Here is a 6,958-nt window from a genome sequence, read left to right as displayed (position 1 = left end):
GGGACAAAGCAGTGGGAGTGAGGTGGGGAGAGGCAGGAGATGAGGCTGGAGAAGTGATGATGGTGGGGGCCAGATCAGGCAGGGCCTTGTGGTCACCATAGGGCTTTGTCTCATGGTTCTGAATAGAATGAAAGTGGGACAAGGTGGAACTCACATAGGATCTTTGCCTTCATCCACACCAAATTAGGCACTAGAAGAGAAATTGTTTATTGAGGGCCAGAGGGTACAAACAATCTAAAAATCAAAAGCTAATGTGGCTTTAATTGGCTTCTCTTCCTATTGTTGAATGGGGCTGGGATGTTATTTGTACATTTTCTAAGGGTCCCAATCTGCTCACGAAATGCTTACACAGGGAAGTTCTGGGGCAGAGATTCCTTAAGCAACCCACTGGGGAAACTCTTATGAAGTTACAAGTAATTGCTCAGTGCCGCCTACTTCTTTCCCTTCTGCTCCATGTGTACTACAACATACGCATTGCACGTGATGGTGAGTGCAGCAGTTAGCAAAAAGAAGCTCTGGAAACCTTCTCTGGTGTCTCAGTACTGGTCCACGTCCCTCATTGTTTTGTCCATGGCCAGAGGGTCTTTTTGATTTTCAAAAAAACCCAGGGAACTCTTTTCCTATGGTTACTCTCAGGTCCTTCTTTGTTAAGTAGCCTTTACTCCAGAAAATTTGTGAAATGTGAACATCATGATTTCTACCACATGTTCCATTTGAGATGGCATTTTGGTGAGGTCTTGGCCAGAGGCATGGCAGGACCTTTCTGGACCTTTGCCCTCTATAGCTCTCCCCCTCCAGCACCAAGACCAGTGACTCCTGGAACTCTTCTGAGTTCTGTCTTACATTCTTTACATATTGTCTGGCTTCCCTTACTTCCCATCCTGTTGCCTCCTTGAAAGCGGTCCTTGTATCAATTCAGCTTGGAGGACATTATGGTAGGAGATTTATCTTGAGATTTTGTCTCCTGGTACTTCCCTGTACCCTAGACATGGAGAGAGGCTTTATCCTCACTCCGTGATGCTCATTGCTAATGGCAGGTTTCCTTTTGTTCCTTATACCAGCTGGGTAAGCAGTTATCTATAGGAGTGCCTCTGTGTCACCTGTAGGTGGTATATTGGTACCTTCCTGACTTATATCCCTGACAGGAGCCAGGATAAGTCCTGGATTCAGGCTGGGCTGGATCCAAGGGCTCCAACAGCATTCCAAGGAGTTGGTTTCCCTCTCCTGTCTCTTTCCTCTGCCTCTTTTAGGTTTGGCTTCTTTTTTAGGTGGGCTCTCCTTTTATGGTGGACACTGTCAGCTTTAGATGTATAGCCTAATAAATTTAGCAATATTGTGAGAGAGAGAAATTGGTCTTTTCTGCTCATGTCAGCCAAGGTCCCTGAATTTGCTTTGATTTGGCTTACTTGAGGCAGGTGCCCATCTCTCAACTGACCAGTGTGGCCAGGACAAAGGAGCACACCAGTTAGCCAATCCTAGGCCAGGAGATTGCCCTGAATACTGCCCAAAATGACACTGACTAAACAGGAAAGGGCTGGTTCCACTACAGTTAAGTTGCTAAACTGTGGTGTGTAGAATTCTGAGATGGCCCAAAACTCCCCGATGTGCATGCCCTGTGAAATCTCCACACCCTGAAGTGCAGGCAGAACCTGTGGGGTAATGGAATGTCACTCCTATGATTAGGTTGCTAATTGGTGGACTTTGACTTAATCAAAAGGTAGCTATCTGGGTGAGCCTGACCTAATCAGGTACACCCTTTAAAGGAACTAGGCCCTTCCTGAACTCAGAGATATTCAGAGTGTGAGAGAGTTCATGGAGGGGCCACATAGCAAGGACTAGGATGGACTCTAGGAGGTGAGAGGGAGGTGGACTCTGATAGCCATCAAGAAAACAGAGACCTCAGTCATACAATCACAGGAACTGAAGTCTGAAAACAATCAGTTTTGGAAGATGAGACCTCAGATCCCTGAGCAGAGGATCCAGCTTAGCTGTGCTCAGACTTCTGACCTGCAGAACTGTGCGATAATAAATGTGTGTTACTTAAGCTGCTACATTTCTGTCAATTTGGGTTGTAGTAATGGAAAATCAATTGACAGAACAAGAGGAAAGGAAGAGCCAAGACACAAGCAGCCATCTCTGGTTGAAGTAGACAAGCTTTGGAATTCAAGCTTAGCCTGGAAAAATGTCCATGTCCATGAACCCCATACTGGGAAGCAGTTTTCTTGGGTGAGGATTCTATTTGTTTTCAGTCTTTCTAGGATCTTCCACTTCTTGTAGGAAGGGAGGCCTGGTATGTTTATTTATCTTTTGCATTTGTCATTTATAGTGACTTGCCGTCAGTTCTTCCTTCCTCACAATGCTGTGAATCTCCTTAATGGAAACATTCCTCTGGGACTGTTAGTTATGTGGTTTAGGTGGGACTGATCCTACTTTTGGCTCCTTGTCTAGGCTCCAATTCACTGAAACCAACTGGCACATTCCATTCCTCAGGCCACAGTGATTGATTCATGGATGGGCCAATGAGAGCCAGGCCCAGGATTTTTATTCAACCATTAAAGGAAAGGCTGGGGGATGGCAGGGGCGTGGGGGTAACTTACTCCTTCTGGACATGAACTGGCCAGTCATCTTTAAATTGTAAAAGGGGAAACTGCATGAAGAATGTAATTAAGAATTGAAAGAGGAATGGAGTTAAATAGTATGAGAAAAACCAGATCTGGTACTAGTTTTTGGAGCCTGGATCAAACCATACCTGCAATTGTACCCTGGACCATTCGTATGTAAAGAACAAATTTCTGATATCTACAACTAGATGGAATGACTCCTCTTCCCTGCTTATTCTTAATTTTTGGCATCCACAGATTGCTTTTTATTGTGGGTTTGGCTGATTATGAAGTGCCATTTGCTCTATAACTAATTGGTACGGACATCTTGGTCTTAAAAAGCCCCCAACAGCCCCAAGATTTCCCCTGAATCTGTCTCAGATGAACCTAAGTAATGGTTTACAAGGACCCCGTTTTTGAAAATTGTCTTTACACAGATGATAAAATAGGAAAATAGTGCTGCAGATTTTTGCCTTGAGCAATGGCCTTGTTCTAGAGATGACTTTTCTTAGAGATATGTACCCAGTCCCCCTCCAGGGGCCTCCTTGTTGGAAATTTGGCCTCAGGGGGCTGAGTCATACCTGAGTGACTCCAGGTATCCAAGTCTGCTTTTCCAGCTGAGCCTGATGCTTCCTGTGCCCTGAGGGCAACCTTGGCTTCTGCTTTTCTTCCTCCTGGTTTAGCATCACCCAGGGCAGAACTCTGGGCAGGGTTGGGAGGGAGTGGGGAGGGTTCTTTTGTTCTCTTGGATACTCTGGATTTGCTGACACAGCAACTAGCTCTAATCAAATTGGATTTTCTAGGCAGCATCCCATGATACCTCATCATGTGATTTCTTGTAAAGGTGCCTCTGGTCTTTGCAGAGATACCAGGGTCTTTGGTGTTTTTTGGTGTGTAGTGCGTGACTGTCCCCATGCTGTCACTGTGATCACTGGGTTTGTCAAGTGCTTGGTTATAGAAATGAAACAACAATATGCAATGATGCTGATCCCTGTAAACATGTGCTTACAGATCTTCATACCCCATCCCCCTCTGTCCCCCAGGCCTGGCACTCTTGCAGTGAGTGTCCTTGCTGCATGTTCAAAGGCCTTATCCCCAGGGCTGAACACTGCACTTCCCAGTAATACCTCTAGTTTTGGGCAGTCAGAGCTTCTTCCAGGGGCTCCAACGTTTGCCTTGGTTCAGGCTGTGGTCAGATACAACAGGGTGGGGGAGGGTGGGCACTTTAATCCTCCTAAGCAGACTGCCAGGCATACATTCCTTTTCCCTTCCAGAGAAGACCTTCGTTTTAAAAGCTATTTGGGGTTTTTCCATTCTGGTTGGAAGAGCAGCTTCTGAGAGCCTATGGCATCTGCTCTTTCTCAGGAGATTTTAATGACTTTTGTACTTATTTAAAGCTCAGATCAAGCTGCCTGGCTTTTTGTTTGTTTTGAATACCTTCCATTTGTCCTATTGTTACAGGGTGCAGCCAAGAGGGGGGACCCCAAATGGGCATTTGAAATGGGGTCCAGAACTTAAGGTGTCCAGGAGATTTTGGGATGTCCCCCCCCCCCCCCCCCCCCCCAGGGTGTGGGTTGGGGGAAGGGACAAATGGAGCAGGGCCATTGAGAGCTGTTTAGCATAGCAACAGCCTTGCAGCTAAACTCTGGCATGGTCGTTTGGCATGTCTATAACCTTTGACTGGTTGCATAGATATGTTAAGTAGCTGTGATCAGCTCTAAGCCAGGGGAATGGAAGTAACTTCCCCACCCAGATGTAACTGGGGGGGGGCGGGTCCCCTGTGCTACAGCACCTGCGTGGGAGCTCAGAGAGGATTGGCTCCAGAACTTGGGGCCACACCTGCCCAGACTCAGGATGGCAGCCCAGTAAAGCTGGAAGGATACGAGTTCTGGCATGTGAAGCCGAGTGTGGGAGGAGTCAGAAATGAGGCTGCAGAGGAAGATTGGCCATGGGGATTTAAAACCCAGATTTGGCGGCCATTGAGGAAGAGAACCATGTGCAGCCCTGAGGAGGAGAGCCATGCGCAGCCCTGAGAGGGAGAACCACGCAGCAGCCCTGGAGGAGAGCCATGCTGCTTTAGGGAGGAGAACCATGTGGTTGTGGAGGTGCAGAGAAGACACGGCAGCCACTGGGGGAGAACCATGCCCAGCCCTGAGGAGGAGAGCCATGCGCAGCCCTGAGAGGATAGAACCACGTGGCCGTGGAGGTGCAGAGAGGATCACGGCCATTGGAGAGAGAGCCACACAGCTTTAGCAGAGTGAAGACTCCCGCAGCTCTGAGAGAAGGAGAACCATGTGGCCTTGACAGAGCGGGGGGGGGGGGTTCCCCCCCCGCTGCAGCTTTAGAAGGGGGAACCACCACCTGGTTTTAGCAGAGATCCCGGTGACTCAGCCGAGGGTGCCAGGAACCCAGGGAGGTCTCCCAGTCGAGATGGAGGGTCTAACTGGGAAGAACCAGAGGACTGCCTGAGCCATGGACTTCTATTTCCTTTCCTGAGATACAGTACTCTGGACTGGGCAAAGGGGGAAGGAAGGAAGGACTGTGTCTGTTTATGGGTGTTTTAAGGGACTTTGGGATTTTGGTAAAGACATTAGGTAACTACTTTAAGTTTGTATAGCATTAAGTAAACAATTCCTTTCCTTTTCACAAATCTCTGGCATTGAGAGACGTCTTTCCTCTGGTGGCGGACATAACGGACCCGGGGCCTTCTTTCAATAATAATATATCATCCCAGGCCCCCCTTGTTGTATTTCTGTAACACTATCTCCTTTTCCCCTTTGCTCTTCTGCTTCTGGTTTCCAGTGGGACTGGCCAAGGAGGCCCAGCAGGAGATTGGAGGGTCTGACTCCCCTCCTGCCAGCCTTTGGGCTTGTGTTCCTCCTTGAAGGCCACAGATCCTGGTGGGTGACTTTTTCTAGTTCCAGAAACCTCTCTCTTCTTTAGTTTAGACCTGGTGGTAAGGGCTTCCTACTGTGACAGTTTCAGGGTGCTTGATATTCTATGTTTTCTCTTCACCCTGCCCATACTGTTACAGAACAAACAAGGGGGGCCTGGGATGATACACTATTACTGAAAGAAGCCCCCAGGTCTGTTATGTCCGCCACCAGAGGAAAGACATCTCTCAATGCCAGAGATTCGTGAAAAGGAAAGGAAATGTTTATTTAATGCTATACAAACTTAAAGTAGTGACCTAATGTCTTTATCAAAAATCCTGAAGTCCCTTTAAAATACCCACAAACAGACACAGTCCTTCCTTCCCCCTTTGCCCAGTCCAGAGTACCGTATCTCAAGAAAGGAAATAGAAGTCCATGGCTCAGGCAGTCCCTGGTTATTCCCAGTTAGTCTCCATCTCGACTGGGAGACCTCCCTGGGTTCCCAGCACCCTCAGCTGAGTCGCCGGGATCTCTGCTAAAGCCAGGTGGTGGTTCTCCCTTCTAAAGCTGCAGGGGTCCCCACTCTGGCAAAGGCACGTGGTCCTCTCTCCCAGGGCCATGGGAGTCCCCACTCAGCCAAAACCACGTGCTTCTCTCCAGTGGCTATGGGAGGGGGCGGCGGGTAGCCACTCTGTCAAAGCTGAGTGGCGGTTCTCATCTAAAGTCTCATGGTGATTCTCTCTCGCAGGGCTGTGGGAGTTTCCACTCTGCTAATGACGTGTAGTTCTCTCTCTCTCAATGGCTGCCGCATCTGGGTTTAAATCCCTGCGCCAATCTTCCTCTGCAGCCCCATTTCCGACTCCTCCCACACTTGGCTTCACATGCCAGAACTCATATCCTTCCAGCTTTACTGGACTGCCATCGTGAGTCTGGGCAGGTGTGGCCCCATGTCATGGAGCCAATCATCTCCAAGCTCCCACGCAGGTGCTGCAACTCGGGGGGACCTGCCCCCCAGTCACATCTTAGAGGGGAGGTCCCTTTCCATCCCCCTGGCCTAGAGCATGGCCATAGCTATTTAGCATATTTAAGTGACCAGCCAAAAGGTATGTTAAATGACCATGCCAGAGGGTAGCTGCAAGGCTGTTGCTATGTGAAACAGCTCTCAAAGGCCCTGCTCCATTTGTCCCTTCCCCCAACCTACACGGGGGCGGGGGGGGGGGCGGTGGGGGGTGGTGTCAGCACATCCTAAAATCTGGACACCTTGAGCTCTGGACCCCACTTCAAATGCCCATTTGTGGTCCTCCCCTTGGCTGCACCCTGTAACAATACCTCACTAATAATCACTTCATTTAACTGTCCTCTATGACCCCATTCAAGTATGCTGTCCTTCCTGCTAGAACCTGACCTGCTCATTTTGCAGGGAATTTCAGTTCTTTCTGAAGCCTACCCCTGACCTTGCTGACAACCCCTTCAGGTAGGTGTCCA

At 48.8% G+C, this 6,958-nt stretch overlaps 1 pseudogene; it reads right to left on the bottom strand.

The window, feature by feature from the left end:
* Positions 1 to 418: 418 nt before the first annotated feature.
* LOC114488078 lies at positions 419 to 725 on the bottom strand (annotated as a pseudogene).
* Positions 726 to 6,958: the final 6,233 nt, after the last annotated feature.

Source organism: Phyllostomus discolor, chromosome 3 (genome assembly GCF_004126475.2).
Source record: "Phyllostomus discolor isolate MPI-MPIP mPhyDis1 chromosome 3, mPhyDis1.pri.v3, whole genome shotgun sequence".
NCBI classification, from domain to species: domain Eukaryota; kingdom Metazoa; phylum Chordata; class Mammalia; order Chiroptera; family Phyllostomidae; genus Phyllostomus; species Phyllostomus discolor.
The sequence above is the reverse complement of the archived record's forward strand: the minus strand, read 5'-3'. Positions and strand labels throughout refer to the sequence as shown.